Below are 18242 nucleotides of genomic sequence, written 5' to 3'. Positions count from 1 at the left end.
CCATTGTCTCCTGCTTCGCGGATTATTTCCGCGAGGTGTATTCCCCGGTTTCTCCCTACTCGGAGGAGGATTCCCATGCCCTGCTTCGGGACATCGCGCTGCCCTCCCTTTCGGTGGAGGACAGGGATTCGGTGGATGCTCCTCCCACCTCGGACGAAATTGCCCTTGCTATCCGCTCGGTCGCATCTGGCAAGGCCATGGGCCCCAATGGCATTCCTATCGAGCTGTACAAGCTGCGACCGGATGTGCTGGCGCCCCACCTGCGCGCGATGTTCCTGGCGGCCCGCTCGCGGGGTTCCCTTCCGCCGGACCAGCGTCTGGCCACGATCGTGGTGATCCACAAGGAGGGGAGACCCCGTGAGCGGGTCACATCCTATAGGCCTATCTCGCTTTTGAACGCGGAGCCCAAAATCCTCGCCAAGGTGCTGGCCAACCGGCTGGTCGGCGTGGTGGGCGACTTGGTCCACCAGGACCAGTCCGGCTTCATACCCCATCGTAACACGGCCCTTAATCTGCGACGCTTGCACGGGGTGCTCGCGCGTGTCCCGTTCGTGCGGGAGCCGGCCATCTTGGCGTCCTTGGACGCCACCATGGCGTTTGATACGCTTGAGTGGCCATACATTTGGGCGATGCTGGCGAAGTTTGGCTTCGGACCGGGCTTCATCAGCTGGGTCAAGTTGTTGTATTCCGGCCCATTGGCGCAGGTGGTGGTGAATGGACGAGTTTCGGCCCCATTCGCACTGGGACGGGGCACGCGACAGGGTTGCCCCCTGTCGCCTCTCCTGTTTGCATTGGCCCTGGAGCCCCTGGCGGAGTGGCTGCGGTGGCACCCTTCCATCCGTGGTCTCCGTTGGACCCCCGAGCATGAGGACTGTGTGTCCCTCTACGCTGATGATATCCTTCTATATCTCGCCTCCCCGCGTAAATCACTGATCGTCCTAGTTGATGTTTTGCGCTCATTCGGTCGCAATTCAGGCCTCGTCATCAACTGGGCGAAATCCTGTGTATATGTGCTTGCCGGGGAGGCTCCGGTCCTACCACGGGACTGTCCGATCCAGATTGCCTCCCAGGGGTTTCGGTACCTGGGTATATATATTACTCTGGACCCGGAGGCCCGCTACGAGCGGAATTTGCTGCCCCCCCTCCAGCGCTTGAAGGAGGACGTGGTGCGTTGGCGGCGTCTGCCGCTCTCGCCGTTTGGCCGAGCGGCCTTGTTTAAGATGATGTCGTTGCCGCGCTTTCTGTACGCTCTCCAGAACACTATGGATTTGGTTCCGGCGCGCTACTTCCGAGAGGTGGAGAGTTTGCAGCGTCGCCTGTTCTGGGACGGGAGGCCACGTATCGCCTTGGCTAAATTGACGCTCCCGTGGTACGATGGGGGGGTTGCCCTCCCGGATATTAAACGGTATTACTGGGCCTCCCAGCTAGCTGCGATTAATCATGGCCTTTACGGGCCCGCCCTGAACCCGGCATTTGAAATGGACAAGATGCTCCTGCCCGGTGGCGACTACAATCGGGCGCTCTACTCTGGCGCGCCGGACCCTCGCCTGACGGGACCGACGCGTGTCATGGTGCGTGTGTGGCACGCGGCTAACGCAGCTATGGGGTGGAAGGACCGTTTGACCCGGGCGTCACCGCTATATGCATCGGCGAGGTTGGGCTCCTTGTGGACCTCGAAGGGCTTCGAGAAGTGGGACACGATCGGCATCAGCACAGTGGGAGATCTCTGGACAAGGGGGGGATTCAAAACTTTCGAGATGCTGCAGACGGAGTTTCAGTTGCAAGGCAGTGAGTACTTCCGGTACTTACAAGTCCGCCACGCGCTGGGCTCCGTCTTCCCGGATGTCGCATCCATTCCGGAGTCTTCCCCCCTGGAGGACAGAGTGCTGGATGGCCATGTCCCAGACAGCACGATCTCCCTTATATATAAGAAACTGATCAACGACCGATCGGGCCTGCTGACTGGCCTCCGCGAGGCCTGGGTTGCCGATGGGCTGGAGTTGGACGACGAGGACTGGATGTCCGCGGTGGCCTCTCCGAAGGAGGTGGCCATCCCGGCTCGCCTTCGCTTCGTCCAGCTTAAGATCCTCCACCGGGTTTATGTGACGGGGCCAAGGCTTCTACGTATGGGCTTTGCTGAGGATGGACTGTGTAAGCGTGGCTGTGGTGCTTTGGCAACTTTCTTGCATATTCTGTGGGAATGCCCAAAGGTGGAGCGATTCTGGCGTGGTGTGCACGAGGTCCTGCGAGTGGTTACGCGTGTCGTGCTGTTGCCTGAAGCGAGGAGATGCTTGCTGAATGTGTGGGAGCCAACTGACTACTCGGTTCCGCAGACGCGGTGGGTGACTCTGGGATACATGATAGCTAAGCGTGACATTGCTCAATTGTGGGGATCCCAGAGGCCTCCGGCGGTGTTGGCCTGGAAAGAACACATGGACTGGTGTATGTTTCGTGAAAAGGTGGTGTATGTTGCGAGGGGTAAGCCTGGGGCGTGGGTGAAAGTCTGGGGCCCCTGGAACGCCTATCGCGGGGGTATTTGCGAGCCGCCACTGCTGCCGGCTGCCTCACCATCTCCGTCCCCCTAGCCGACCCCCTCCCCCAGCCACGGGCCCGTGGTTCCCCAGTCCCTGATCTGTTCTCATTCCCCTCTTCAGAGTTTGGCGATTGGTTAGGGTCCCCCACTTACGGAGCGCGTGCTGTCACTTGGGATTGCGGGTTGCCTTGCGGGTGTGGTTGTTTTTGTGTTGTTGTGTTTCGACAAAAGGAAACCGCATTGTTGGTTCGGAGTTATGTGGCCTGCACTACTGATATCTCCTGATTTACCCTTTTTGCACCGCCTAGAGATTTTTCTGTATGTATGTCATATGCTACTGCCACTCTAGCGGCCGGCCAGACGGTTGTAGGCCCATACTTGTAACTATTTGAGATTGCAATAAACGGTTTCAAAAAAAAAAAAAAAAAAAAAAAAAAAAAAAAGAATTCCCTATCGGGAATTCCAATTAACCAGTTACAATTGGTTCTACTGGCCTTGGTTGCTCGCTTACTGGTTTAGGCTATGAAGAGTAATCCACTTGAAATTTTGCAACCACTTATTGTATTTATTGGTACATGTTGTTTATACGCTGTATATTGTAATTAGTAGAGTAGCACTTTTTTGTTTCTTGTTTGAATAGTACAACGTTCAATTATCCATGTAATGCAACCAGTCCAGCAAACTTGAATTGGAACTGGTCACATGGGATTTCACCATGATTGTAGAGTGAGTTACTTGTAAAGTATATGGTTTCCTGAGAACATCATGGGCTTAGGACTGCAGAAGAAAAAAGAGAAGCCCAAAGAAGCTAATCAAACAAGTCTGCCTTTAGCAACTCTGCCTTATGTAGAGGCCTCGCCGTGTGTTGTAACGATATAAGCCAATGGTTCGAGGTGGGTAGGACTACAGAGGTAAAACCGTCCCTTGCATTCTAATGTTTGCCTGCTTAAAGTGCTGTACTACCAGAAGATTGGTGCTTCTGAGCAGAAATCTCAAACAGGAGCATAAAGGCAAATTATGGAGCAAAAGCATATTAGCTCTAATCCATAAAAGGACCACTTAACCATACACATAGTTTAAACTGGATCCTTTCTGAGACGAAAAACCAGTGGAGATCACAACACACGTCATGTGACAAAGTACATTTTTTTTACAGAGTTTTATAGAACGTGAACTTGACCCAAATCGGGTATCAGAGCGCTTTACATAGCACCAGTTGCATTACATGAGGACACATTAATTTTTTGTTAGGCATGGGGAGATTAAGTGATTTGCCCAGAATCACAGGATGTTCAGCGTCATTGCCGAAACTCGAACCCAGTTCCCCAGATTCGAGGTCAGACGCCCTAGCCGTTAGGCCAACTCCTCTCCCCAAATTTACACAAATCTACAGCACACCTGGTTGCCTAATTATGCCCCTTGAGTTTTTTTTATTATCCTATCATCAAACCTAAGTAGCAGTAGGGCTGAAGATGGTACCAGAAGGGGCCAAAATGGCCTGATCCGAAAACGGTGGATCTTTTTAAGATCCTTATTTGAAAAAAGCAAGAAGCAGCCACTAAATCCTGGTCAAAGTTGTTTTCACCCCTCGGGAGTTTCTTTCAGGTCAAAAGGCTGGTTCTCACATGCCATCCTTTCTAAAGAGTAGGGCCCAGTATTTATCTCTAAGTTTTAGCAAGTGTACACTCATTCATGCTTGAATGGCTGCGAGCCAGACTCTGAGGGTCAGATGTAACTCTTGAAAGGGCCAATCAAAATGCAAAATGAACTGAGTGTAATGCAAATACGAAACAGATACCACTTCTATAGGTCATATCAGACCTGTTACCAACTGCAAATAGATATTTAACAAGCATTTGCAATGCGATAGGTCTCGCATTTACGCGAGTTTGAGCTTTTGACATTGCAAATAATAATACTTTTTTTTTTTTCTTTTAAAAACATAAATAAAAGGCATTGTTATTTACAATGCCAATAGCTGAAACTCTCGTAACTGCGAGGCCTATTGCATTGCAAATGCTTGTTCTATGTGTGCTGCATCCTGCAGCAAACATAAAAAGAGGTAAAAACCTCTTGTGATTATTTTTGTGCAGGAAGGGAAACCTTCCTGCACAAAAATAATCATCTCTGTAACACAGGCACCCTCGCACCGTGGTGCAAAGGAGCCTGCGTTGGCACTTCGCAGCCCATTGTGCACTTGTGCAGGGGAAAAGGACAGGAATGTGCCGTATCTGATAGATACGACGCATTCCTGCCCTTTTCTTTTGCCGTAGGGCATCTAGAACATGTCATAAGTGAAGTAATATGTGAGGTCATAAGCAGTGCATGGCTAGGGCGTGAGTTATAGTTAAATCATCATAAATGGTGAATTTCAGTTTTCTTTTTAGTTTAAAATGTTACATTTAAACTAATATTTTCACCTAACTATAACATCACTTTAACTGTTATTTTTTTCAGTGTATTTCCAAGGCTTTTTTAATGTAAAGTAAGAAATTATTACCATACCGATCAATAACGTTACTTTAACCTTTGTTTTTGTCAGTGAATTTCTAGATTTTAAAAAAATCCATAAGTAATATTTTATAACCATACATAACTATGCCAACCTCCTGCTGCACACAGCCTTTGAATGTTCGCAAAGTGGGGTTAGCTGCAGAACCTGTACAGGGAACAGACCCTGCACCGAACCACCCACGGGCAGCCAACTGCCCATACAATGCCAACCCACCACAGACACTTGTGTCTCTTTTTTTCCCCATGTCCAGTAATGGCAGCCGCAACATTTCTCTTCATGTTTCAACCAGCCAATCAGAGTGTGAGCTACTGCGGGACTTGTGGGTACCTCACACTCCTGTGACAGCGAGTTGGTCAGGGACAAAAAAAAAACCTTGGCCAATAAGATCGCTTTTATTATTTAATTTTGTGCGACTGTGGGACTCCCGCAAGACTCCTGCAAACCCAATCGACCAGATAGTTTACATTTTCAACTTAAATTTTTCAGAAACTAGTGAACTTATTTACACCAAGTCACAAAAACCACGTTTTCTGGGTAAAGATGTAACGTTCTGCTGAATTTGGTGCAATTCTATTCAGCTGTTTTGGCTGCAACGGTGTCCAAAATTCCCCAGAGAAATTGCATTGGGAATTTGTGTTTTGGGACCCCCTTTTCCTAGGCCCCTGCTTGATGAATCTCCCCGAAACATTCCAAGAAGGAGCAGGGGTGGATAAACTTTTTTCTGAAACTTTTGTGAAGATTCGTCAAGCAGCGCTAATGTTATTCGCAAACCAACAAATCAATTTCCGATGCTAACTAAGAGCTTAATAATGACTACGGCGTTCCATTAGACTGCCGTAGTCGTGATGGCGGTTGCATGGTCACAAAAACCACTGCTGCCGCCAGGGATCCGCGATCCCTGGTGGTCTTGCAGTGCTGTGAGTCTTGTAATATGCTGGCAGCACTGCTGCAGCACCGCCAAGCAGATTTTTAGTTTCCTCACCGCTACAGTTTTCATGGCGGTGAGCCTGCCATGAAAAGTGTGGCAATGAGGAAACAATGGGGTCTTATGGGCACATGTTGTGCCCCCCTGCATGCATGCACCCATGTTCCTGCAGGGCGTGGACTTGATAGTCCATGCCCTGCAGGAACTGCCTTTGAAGCTCCCATTGCAGTGCCTATTTAAAAGGGACTGCAGTGGGGCCACCAAAGAACTGCCCAACAGAGACTTTAAAAGTCATACTCTGGTGGGCAGTCTATTTTGGCGGTCTGGGAGTGGGTGGTCAAAGTGAAAAAAAGGCCCTAAGTCTTAACTATAACTACACAGTGGTGATTTATATATATATGTGTATGTATATATATATATATATATATATATATATATATATATATATATATATATATATATATATATATATATATATATATATATATATATATATATATATATATATGTACCCTTTGAGAGTGGGTTTGTGAGTGGCTGTATGGGAATGTGAGTGGGTGTGTGAGTGGCTCTTATGGGTCTGTGAGTGGGTGCTTGAGTAGCTGTGTGGATGTGTGACCAGTTTTGTGAGTGGCTGTATGGGTCTGTGAGTAGGTTTGAGAGTGGCTGTATGGATCTGTAAGTAGGTGTGTGACTGGCTGCATGGATCTGCAAGTAGGTGTGTGAGTGACTATATGGGTGTGTGAGTAGCTTTTTGGGTATGTGAGTGGGTGTATGAGTGGCTGTATGGGCGTGTGAGTGACTGTGTTATTGGTTTTGTGGCTGTATGGATTTGTGAGTGGCTGTGTTAGTGGTTTTGTAGATCAGTGGGTGAATGGCTGTGTGGGACTGTGAGTGTTTGTGAGAGTGGATGAATGGGTGTGTTAGTGATGGCTGAGTGTCTGTTTGGGTGTGTCAGTAGCTGTGTGAGGGAATGGGCCAGAAAGAAAGCTCACCTGCCCCTTTATCCAACAAGAAAATTCCTCTGCATCAAGAACGCATCACCAAAATCGGCGGGAAATGCGCTTTGAGGCCTTTTGGTAAGCTGTCCATCAATGTGGGAAAAGGCGGGAAGGCCTTCACATACTACTAAGGAAAATGGGACAGGGCCAAATGCGCAGACGTTGCAGATGACTTAGAGCATTTGCATAGTCAGAATAATTAAAAGAGAGGACAATGGATTCTGCTCTTAAGACAAGAAAGAAGCCACTCGTCACAGTCACTACAGATCAGATAGCGCTCCAATAGATCAACAATGCATTCACCTCCATTAAGGATTTCAGATTTTCTTTCAATGTGGAATATGAGAGGAAACACACTTGCTTTGCCTTTTGCCAAATGCAAGAAGTTAAGATAATTTGTGCTTTACAGAAGAGGAGCTTCAAATGGGGCACCTACTATGTTTACATTTATATTTGCTTCCTGTTGATGTTTAATTTCTGTGAAAGGAGCTTTAGGGTCAGATTGGAACCACAGTCCATAGTTTTGATGAAAATGTCTACTCAACCAGAGAACTTTCTACTTGTTACTTAGTAAGTGCCACCTTGTTGTGTAAATGTCTTTCTTAATGTCTCCAGTAACCTTGTGTGCATGTAATTTCGGCAATCTGATTGTCCCTGCAGCATCTTCATCCACAAATCTGTGGTAACACGTATCCTCGTCAAGAGAACATGATGAGACTACAAAGAGGAGAATCTCCACCAAACAGGTACTTCCTCTTCCTTATATGAAGTAAGTGCTTGTTTGCTTGGTGGAGATGTCCTCTCATTCCTCTGCATTAAGAACAATCACCAAAATCGATGGGAAACGCGCTCGGGGGGCCTTTTGGTAAACTGTCCATCAACGCGGGAAAAGGTGGGAAGACCTTCACATACTACTAAGTAAAACGGGGCGGGGCCAAATAAGCATGATTTTGGGCATTTGCATGCTCAGGGTAATTAAAAGGGAGAATCGTGGCTCTTTCTCTTTTTCTTAAATTATACAAGAGGGGCTGCAGCCACTCCCTCCCCGGGCCCGACCAAAACCTAATGGGGCAGGGGGGCCCTGGGGACCCCATCGCCCAGTGCTTGGCCAAAACTTAATGGGGGAGGAGGTCCACGCGGCCCGCTCCCTGGGCTGATTTTGGCCCTGGGGACCCCCTCCCGCACAGGTCTGGCCAGTGTGCAATGCTGAGGATCACGGGGGGAACACCTCAATGCCCCCGTGGTCCCTGCTGGCTCCATGCCTCCAGCGGGAGCTAGCATTGCTCCCATAAGAAGGGAGCTGCCAAAAATGCTGTTCCCTTCATGTGGGAGCTATGTTTTCACCTGTTTTCCTGCTGACAGCGGGCAGGAAAGCAGACGAGAAGTCCACTCCCCGCAAACGGGAGCAGTTTTCCTGCTCCCACCCACTGGGAATGGACTTACAGTTTGCTCTCGCTTGGCAGGAGCTGTAAAATCCTCCCACCAAGCTAAAGCAAACTGCTATCTCCAGGGGGTGGACACCTTGGGGGATAGGGAGCCAGCCCTGGGGGTTGCGGTCCCCAGGGCCTTTCATTTTGCATGGGCCAACACCGGGGGCTTTGTAAATTAAAAAAGTGGGGGGTCACGCAGCCCCACTCCCACTTTGCATTTGACCATGCCCCAGAGAGGTGGTGGTCCCTGGGGCCAAATATGGCCTGGGAGAGGGCCGCTTGTTTTGCCCTGGTGAGATGGCGGCCCCCAGGGCAATTAGGAACTTGGAGGGACATCCGTTCGGCCCCCTATTTTTTAATTTACAGGCTTCGGGAAGGTGCTGGTCCCCGGGCCTTTAAAGGCCTGAGGAGAGAGGGCATATGCCCCCCCTCCTACTAAGAAAATAAACACCGGGGAGGTGGTGGTCCCCTGGGGTAAAACTGCCCTTAGGGAGGGGGGGCCGCATGCTCCCCTCTCCCCTTCTCTTTAATAATCAAACCATGCCCCCAGGACCTGGCCCACCTGGGCACTGAAATAAGAACAAGCGTGGGAAAGCTTTTTAAACATTTCTTTACTGAAATCCACCATGATTTTCGTTGCAAAAAGTGTTTTCAAAAATTATTTTTGGCCGTGACAGGGTCTCTGGGGGACCCCAGCGTTGAGCCCTGGGGTTAGGGTACTCCTACCCTTCCCCCTTCTCTTTTTTTTAAATGTATTTATATATATTCATGAAAACACCAAATGTTACAGGGACGTTATAGTTAGGCTCAGATTTCACTCGTACAAAACCAGCGAAATTTGGCACTTAAAGTTACCTGAGCCAACTACAACTTACAACCCAGGAATGCACTGTTTATGACCTCCCATATTACATCACGCATGACATGGTCAGTGACATCACCGTTGACATCACTGATGATATCTCGAATAACATCATTGATGACATCACTGATTACATCATCCACAGAACCACTCACCCACCTCCTCACACCCCAATACAACCTTGTACGCCCACTCACACACCTGTACAACCAGTGATATACCCATTTACACACCTATACCAGTACTCACATACCCACTCACTCCTCTATAGAGCCACTCACTCACTTGTACAGACACTCACACAACCATTAATCACCCATACAGCCACTCAAACAACCAGTTACACACCCATACAGCCAGTCACATAACCACACACTCAACCATACAGGTGAAAGGGCAGAAAAGGAGGCAGGTGCTGCCAACATTTCCTGTTTGAAGTGTTGGCAGCCAATCAGATCTCAGCACAAGATCTTGGGAGGGGTCGCGGATCCTCCATGTCCCCAGTTGTATATCTGAAGGACCTTTAAATAACTCCACAACTACTGAACGGATTTCAACCAATTCACAAAAAGGTCGCTTTCCGCACCAACAGCTACCTTTCTGCCAAATGTGGTGTAATTCCGTTCAGCAGTTAAGGCTGTAGCCTTGTTTAAAGGTTCCTATGGAAATTAACATGGGGAAAGCACGTTTATGGGCCCTGCTTTTTTATCGGCCCTCACTTGACGGATCATCCTGAAACTTTCAAGACAGCAGTTGAAGTCAGCATTGAACTAGTTCACTCATACAAAACCAGAGAAATTCAGCAGTTATAGTTAGCTGTGCTAACTATAACTTGCGCCCCCGCAATGCACTGTTTATGACCTCACATATTACATCACTCATGACATCGTCACTGACATCACTCATGACATCATCCAGTGACTGAGAGTGTTTCTAAAAGGTTTATGTTATGTTCAATATATATACAGCAAGCTGTGTATTAATGAATCAGTGGGTGTATGAGTGCCTGTATGGATGATTTACTGGGGGTGTGACTGTATAAGTGAGTGACTATACGTGTCTCAGTGAAGGTATGAGTGAGTGACTAATTTGTGTGAATGTCTGTATCAGTTTGTCAGTTGGTGTGTAAGTGGCTGCTTGGGTTGGTGAGTAGGTACATGAGTGGCTGTATGGGTTATTGATAGGTTGTCTGAGTATCTGTGTGGGTGTATGAGTGTCTGTGTGGGTGAATGGGGGCGTGTGTGACTCCCTGCATGGATGAGTGAGTGGGTGAATCAGTGGCTCTATGGGTTAATGAGTGTGCGTGAGGAGCTGTATGGGTGAGTGGGTGTGTGTATGGCTGTGTTGGTGAGTGAATGGGTGTGTCAGTGGTATATGGGTGAGTAACTGCATATGTTAAAGGCAGTGTTGGAGTATATAAGTGACTTATGTGGGAGTGAGTGAATGTGAGAGTGGCAGTATGGATGAGTGTATGCTTGTATCAGTGACTATAGGTGAGTACGTATTTGTTAGTATCTGTATGAATAAGTGAGTTGGTGTGTGTATAACTGTATAGGTGGGTAAGTGGCTGTGTGATTGACTCTATGGATGAGTGATTAGGTGTGTGAGTAGCTCTATGCGGGACTGACAGTATGTGAGTGGCTGTATGAGTGGATATATCGGGCTGTATTAGTGAGTGAGTTGGTGTATGAGTGCCTGTATAGGTGACTGAGTGGATGTGTGTGTAGACCTATGAATCAGTGAGTGGTTGTTTATGTATTGGTATGGTTGTGTCAATGGTCTTGAGAATGGTAGTGTGGAAGTTGGGGTGGGTGTATGAAAGGTTATATGGGGTGTGAGTGGGTGCGTCAGAGATTATGTGGATGATGTCATCAGTGATGTCATTTGAGATATCATCAGTGATGTCACTGACCATGTCATGAGTGCTGTAATATATGAGGTCAAAAGCAGTGCATTGCGGGGGCACGAGTTATAGCTCGCCCAGCTAACTATAACTGCTGAATTTCTCTGGCTTTGTGTGAGTGAAATGTCAGCCTAACTATAGCGTCCCTGTAACCTTTGTTTTTTTCAGTGAATTTCTAAGGTTTTTTAACAGCTAATTCCTTACTATAATGTCCCTTTAACCATTGTTTTTTTCTGTGAATTTCTACGTTTTTTAAAGTAGTAGTTACGTGTGTAGAGTAGTGAAGAAAGGGGGCGGACCAACTCACAGGAATTCTGCTGTGTACGACTTATAGGAGGTACAATGAGGGTTTCTTGGCCCCCAAGGTCCTTGTGGAGCCAAGGGGACTTCATCCCCCAACTAGTAGTGTGCCAGGAGGCACGTTTGTGGAGTGGTTATGTTATGTTATGTTATGCACTTTTGTATTGCGCACAGCTGCCCCAGCTAAGGGGCGTCCTGGCGCATGGCAGGCAATGTGCAACAGATAGCAGAGACACAACACAGACAAAAAATCTATTTAAAAAGAAACGTTTTCAGAGCTTTGCGAAAGGCCAAGAGGTCAGTCAGTAGCCGCAAGCCCACTGGGAGGGAATTCCAGAGTTCAGCCGCCCTCACCCGAAAAGAGCGACCACCAGCCCGACACAACCTGTATCGGGGGACCACCGCGAGCGCTTGGCTTCCCGATCTCAAAGCGCGGGAAGGAGCATACCACGACAGGAGGTCAGCAAGAATTGGCGGACCTACTCCCCTCAAGATCTTAAACGCCAAGCACAACACCTTGAACTGGATGCGTGATTTAATGGGGAGCCAATGCAAGGATCTCAAGACACCTGAGACAGAGCTCCTTCGGGGTAAGCCTACAATGGCTCTAGCCGCGGCATTCTGCACTCGTTGAAGGCGGGTAGTCTCCGCCACGTTGGTCCCTACCAAAAGCGAGCTGGCATAGTCCAGGCGAGATAATACCGTGGCCTGGACTATCAGCTGCCTGGTACCACGGTCAAAGAACTTAAGAATGGGCCTCAGCGACCGCAAGATGCCAAAACAGCCGGCCGCGATTTTCTTCGAGTGGCCCTCGTAACTGAGAGCGGGATCCATCCACACTCCCAGATTCCTAAGTTTAGTGACCGGGAGAGGGACCGGCCCCAGTTCAATGGGCCACCACTTGTCCCCCCACAGTTCCGCCTTCCTGCCAACGATCATGATCTCGGTTTTCTTCGCGTTGAGCTGGAGACAGTTGTTCTTCATCCAGCTTGCCACCGCCCTAAGTCCACTCTGAAACCTGGGGGCATCCCGATCCGCATCCTCGCTGATAGTCACCGCTAGCTGAGTATCGTCAGCATACGAGACCATAGTCATGTCCCATTGCTTGACGATCTCAGCCAGCGGTCTCACATACAGATTGAAAAGCGTGGGACTCAGCGAGGAGCCTTGCGGGACCCCCTGTCTCAGAGGAAGGAATTGGGACTGGTACGGTGGCAACGCAACGCTAAAGAAACGATCGTTCAGGAAAGAGCGAAACCACTGGAGGGCAGAGCCACCCAGCCCGACCTCCTCCAGGCGATGCAACAGGATAGGATGGGACACGGTGTCGAACGCGGCGCTCAGATCTAATAAAACGAGCGCCGCTCTTTCTGGTGGAGAAAGGGGCGTGCTTCTGACAACTTCTCAGCAATCCTGCTGTGTGGAACTTACTAGAGGTAACGGGGGGTAGTTGCCCCCCATCCCCCGGGGCATGGCCTCTCGTTTGGGACCGCGTGGGGAGCCACAAGGCCGCCGCAGTCCCTACCAGCTCCTTACCTCTTTTGGACAGAGGGAGCTCCAAACATGCAGTTCCCTCTGTCCAAAAGCAATTCCGCTCTGCTTCATGGGAGCGAGAGCATTTTTAATGCTCTCGCTTCCATGAACCGGAGCACAGTTTGCTATGGCTTGGCGTAAGCAATGCTCCGGCCAAGAAATAGCAAACTGCAGTGTCACGGGGGTGGGCACCCCGGGACATTGCTGAAGCCGGCCCTGGGGGATGGCAGTCACCAGGGCCATCTACGGCCCCACAAGGCCCCTCTTCAACAAAAGTTAAGCCCCAGGGAGGTGGTTGTCCCAGGGCTGTGGGGGCCGCAAGGCCCCCGTATCTAATTTAGTATAAAATTGCCCCAGGGAGATGCCGGTCCCTAGGGCTGCGTGGGAGGGCTAGATCCCCCCATGCATTATTTGTAAATATGGTGGCAGTGCCCGGGGCTGCAGTGGGCCGCGTGGCCCCGCGCATATCAGTGAATCAGCCTGGGGAGCTGGCTGTCCTTGGGGCTGCAGGGTGCCCATGCGAGGCCCTCCATCCTTATTTTTTTATTGCCCCCAGGACCTGGCATACCCGGGGGCCTAAACTAAACGAAGCGCGGGAGACCACGATTCCTTTTTTTTCTGGCCGGATTCACTGATCCACCACGACTCCTGCTAAAAATTTAAAAAACAAAATGCTTTTTTTTGGCCTTGGGGGTCTCTGTGGGACCTCCTGAACAGGCCTAGGGAGTCAGGGTGTTTCTACCCTGCCCCCTTTCCTATTTTTTTCAACCTTTTTTTTACAGTGACTCGGTTCAACCGAGTCACAAGGTGGCTGACAACACTTCCTGGTTTCAAGTGTTGGCAGCCAATCAGATCTCAGGCACGAGATCGGGAGGGTTTGCTGATCCTTTACATCCTTAGATTTACAACTGGGAATTTCTTTACATTTCTCAGCAACTACTGAACGGAATTTCACCATTTAACAAAAAGAGTGCTTTCTGGACCAAGAGCTACCTTTCTGGTAAATTTGGTGTAATTCCGTTCAGCAGTTTGGGATATAGCCATGTCTAAAATTTCCTATGGGAATTAACATGGAGAAAAAGCGTTTTGGGACCCCTCCTTTTTTCTTGACCCCCGCTTGAGGGATCACCCCGAAATTTTCAAAACAGCATCTGAAGTGACTACCCCGATAGTTTTGAACATTCGTGATGATTGATCAAACGGCGCCAAAGTTATTGGCAAATCAAAAAACACTCTTCATATGGAAACTACATCCTAACTATAACTACCTAAGGCGACCACCAGTAGGTAATACTCCCCAGGGCACTCTTTAATTAAATGCGGGGGTCTGTTGTGGACTCCCGAGCCCCGGGGACCACCACCTCCCCGGGGCTTTAAACTGTAAGGGAGGGGGGGCGCACGGCACTCCTCCAGGAGCCCTTCATGGCCCTGGGGACGGCCACCCCCGAGAGCCGGCTCCTGCAATGTCCCGGGGTGCCACCCCTGGGACATTGCCGCTGGCTACGACAGGGCAGGAGCACAGCTCCTGCCCTGTTATAGCAAACCCTGGTTTGCTTCACTGAAGTGAGAGCAGGAAAACCTGCTCTCTCTTCAATGAAGCAAAGCAGGATTGCTTTTGAGCATGGGGAGCTGCATGTCAGCAGCTCCCCTTGCTCAAAAGGAATGCCCGCTCCCCCAGGAGGCGGGGAGCTGGCGGGACCGTGGGGGCATTGGGGCTCCCCCCCACAGTCCCCAACGGAGAGGCCAGGCCCCAGGGGATGGGGTCCCCGGGGCCAGAAGTGGCCCGCGAGGGGGGCCACGTGGCCCGCCTCCCTTTGAAAAACAAAAACAAATGGCCGGGCCCTGGGGCCAAATTCGGCCTGGGGAGGGGTGCCGCGCGGCCCCCATCCCAAAAATAATAATAAAATGAATAATGGCCAAGCTCCGGGGGATGGGGTCCCCGGGGCTAATAGTGGCCCAGGGAAGGGGGGCCACACGGCCCCCCTTCCCTATAATAAAAAATTTTAAAAAAGAGAAGGTCGGCCGGGGGGATGGGGTCCCCGGGGCCATAATTTGCCTGAGGATGGGGGCCACGTGGCCCCGCTCCAAATTTATTTAAAAAAAACAAGTCTGGCCATGCCCTGGGGGATGGGGTCCCCAGGGCCTAACTTGGCCTCGGGAGGGAGGCCGCACGGCCCCCTTCCCGTTAAAAAAAAAAATTAAATAAAAAGAGGTGAGGCCCTGGGGGATGGGGTCCCAAAAATGGTAAAAGAAGGGGGGCCTTAAAAAAATATTTTTAAAAAGCTGGCATCTTGCTGGAGGCCCCGCCCCCTCCCTGCACCATTCTGCAAACGCGCCCCCTGGCGCGTTGTAAGTTGGGGAATTAATTCCCCTTGAATACTGAGGGTCCCTGGGGGCCAACTAGCCCACCAGGTACCTCCAGTAAGCGCCACAGAGCAGGATTGCAGAGAGGTGGTCTGAGACCACGGCCTTTTTTACACCACTCTGCAAACGCGCCTCTTGGCGCACTGCTGATGGGGCGATGAGGTCCTCTTGTGTCCTGAGGAATTAATTCCCCTTGAATACTGAGGGTCCCTGGGGGCCTACTAGCCCACCAGGTACCTCCAGTAAGCGCCACAGAGCTGGATTGCAGAGAGGTGGTCTGAGACCACAGCCTTTTTTATACCACTCTGCAAACGCGCCTCTTGGCGCACTGCTGGTGGGGCGATGAGGTCCTCTTGTGTCCTGAGGAACTCAGGACACATGTGGAGTTCCTCCTCCGAGCAGCAGAGGGATGTTATAGTTAGTTGGATATTTCACTTGTACAAAACCAGAGAAATTCAGCTGTTATAGTTAGTAGAACTAACTATAACTCGCGTCTTCGCAATGCACTGCTAATGACGTCACATATTACATCACTCATGACATGCTCAGTGACATCACTGATGACATTACTGATGACATCTCAAATGACATCACTGATGACATCATCTACGTGATCATCTGATGCACATCCTCACACCCTAATAAAACCTTTTATACACCCACTCTAAAATACAGACTACCAATATCGAAACCATAGACGCACCAATAGCAGTTAGTAAATACCCGATCAGTGATAGGTCTACACACACATTCACCCACTAACCCATACAGTCACTCATACATGCAGGCATTCATCAATACAGCCACTGATATATCCCTTCATACACCCATATAGACACTCACACACTGCCACTCACCCAAAGAGTTACTCAAAAACCTAGTCAGTCAACCAAAGAATTAATTACACTGCCATTTACTCACCTATACAGTTATACACACACATCTCGTCACTTATTTATACAGACACGTACTGTCTTCAACAATTACTGACATAAGCACACACTTATCCATGCAGCCACTGTCACAATCACTCACTGTTACATATACTCACTTATATATTCCAACACTCACAAATACTGCCTTTCACATATGTAGTTACTTACACATTTACCACTAACGCATCCATTCACTCACCAACACAGCTATACATACACTCACTCACTGATATACTACCTAACACACGCACTCATAAACGCATACACCCAGTGAATCACCCACTCACACATCCATTCAAGGAGTCACACAGCCCCCACCCACACAGACTCTCAGGCACCCATACAGGTTCACAGACAGCCAATCATTCTTCAATATACCTTATCATATATAGATATAACATTCTGGAAATTTTTAGAAACACTCAATCACTGGATGATGTCATCAGTTTAAAAAAAAAATTATTGTGAGTTCAAGAATATACAATAATACAATTTTACACGATAAAGTGTGAGACATTTATGATATAGGTACTCGAATTATCTTACAGTTAATCATTTTACAAAAAAAAAAGAAAAAGAAGTGCATAGATACATGATATCGATTAGCCTTAGTTTCGAAGGTTGATCTGAAAAAGGAAACTTTCCCGGATGTTGCCATTCGATACAAAATTTCCCCCCCCCTCACTACTTTTTATAACATGTAATTACAATCATCATCTCTTGGTCCCGGACTACTCCCCTATGGAGCTCCAACGTTTCTCAAACTTCCTTAATGACCTGATCTCAATGCATATTTTCTCTCAAATTCTTTAATTTTATTAAGTTTCGATCTCAAAGCTTGGAAGGATGGTATCTTATCATTGCGCCAGTTTTGTAAGATTAAGGACCTTGCTACTAAAGCTGCAATAAATAGGCACTCTTCTTGTGTATTGATTAGCGTCACATTGGGGGAACAGCCCATCGCTGCGATGAATTTATGAATGGAAATAGAAGGATCGATGTTGGCTCTGAGATAATTTTCAATGTCTTCCCATAAGCTCCTGATTTCGGGCAGTCCCATATAATATGTAACCAGGTACCACAATTCTCTCTAACACAGCGAAAACACCTGTCTTCGATTTGTGGGTAGATATTGTGTAGAAAGGAAGATGTCCTATATATTAACCATTTAGAATAAAATTGCATACGTTTATGGTTTGCACCTCTCAAAACTGTGGCGTTTAATTTCTTAATTCTATTCCAGGTTAATTTTGAAAGCTGTAACCCTTCCCTTTTCCACCATCTGTCACAGATTTTTTCATATATGGGGTGAGGATTATTTTTATCAAAGATTTTCACCCATGCACTAACAGACCGTTGTACTGGGGAATCAAAAGCTTCACTGATCCCTACGCTTGGTGTTACGCTACTGGTGTCAAACTTCTCCAGAAAGGGTCTGAGAGGTATTTACTAACTGCTATTGGTGTGTCTATGGTTTCGATGTTGGTAGTCTGTATTTTAGAGTGGGTGTATAAAAGGTTTTATTAGGGTGTAAGGATGTGCATCAGATGATCACGTAGATGATGTCATGAGTGATGTCATTTGAGATGTCATCAGTGATGTCACTGAGCATGTCATGAGTGATGTAATATGTGACGTCATCATCAGTGCATTGCGGGGGCGCAAATTATAGTTAGCTCTACTAACTATAACAGCCGAATTTCTCTGGTTTTGTGCGAGTGAAATGTCCAACTAACTATAACGTCCCTGAAACCTATGTTTTTTTCAGTGAATAATCGCCAAATATGACACGAGGACCACCGCATCTAAAGATAACTTGTCAAAAGAGTAATGAGAATCAATTTCTGAACAGAGGATAATTTTGTATTTTATGGTGGCTTCTGGAAGAATTAAAATACTCCCTACGTCAAGCTGTACTTTCTCCTGATTTCATTTCAAATG

The sequence above is a fragment of the Triturus cristatus genome, chromosome 9, assembly GCF_964204655.1.
Source record: "Triturus cristatus chromosome 9, aTriCri1.1, whole genome shotgun sequence".
Lineage (NCBI taxonomy): Eukaryota > Metazoa > Chordata > Amphibia > Caudata > Salamandridae > Triturus > Triturus cristatus.
The sequence above is the reverse complement of the archived record's forward strand: the minus strand, read 5'-3'. Positions refer to the sequence as shown.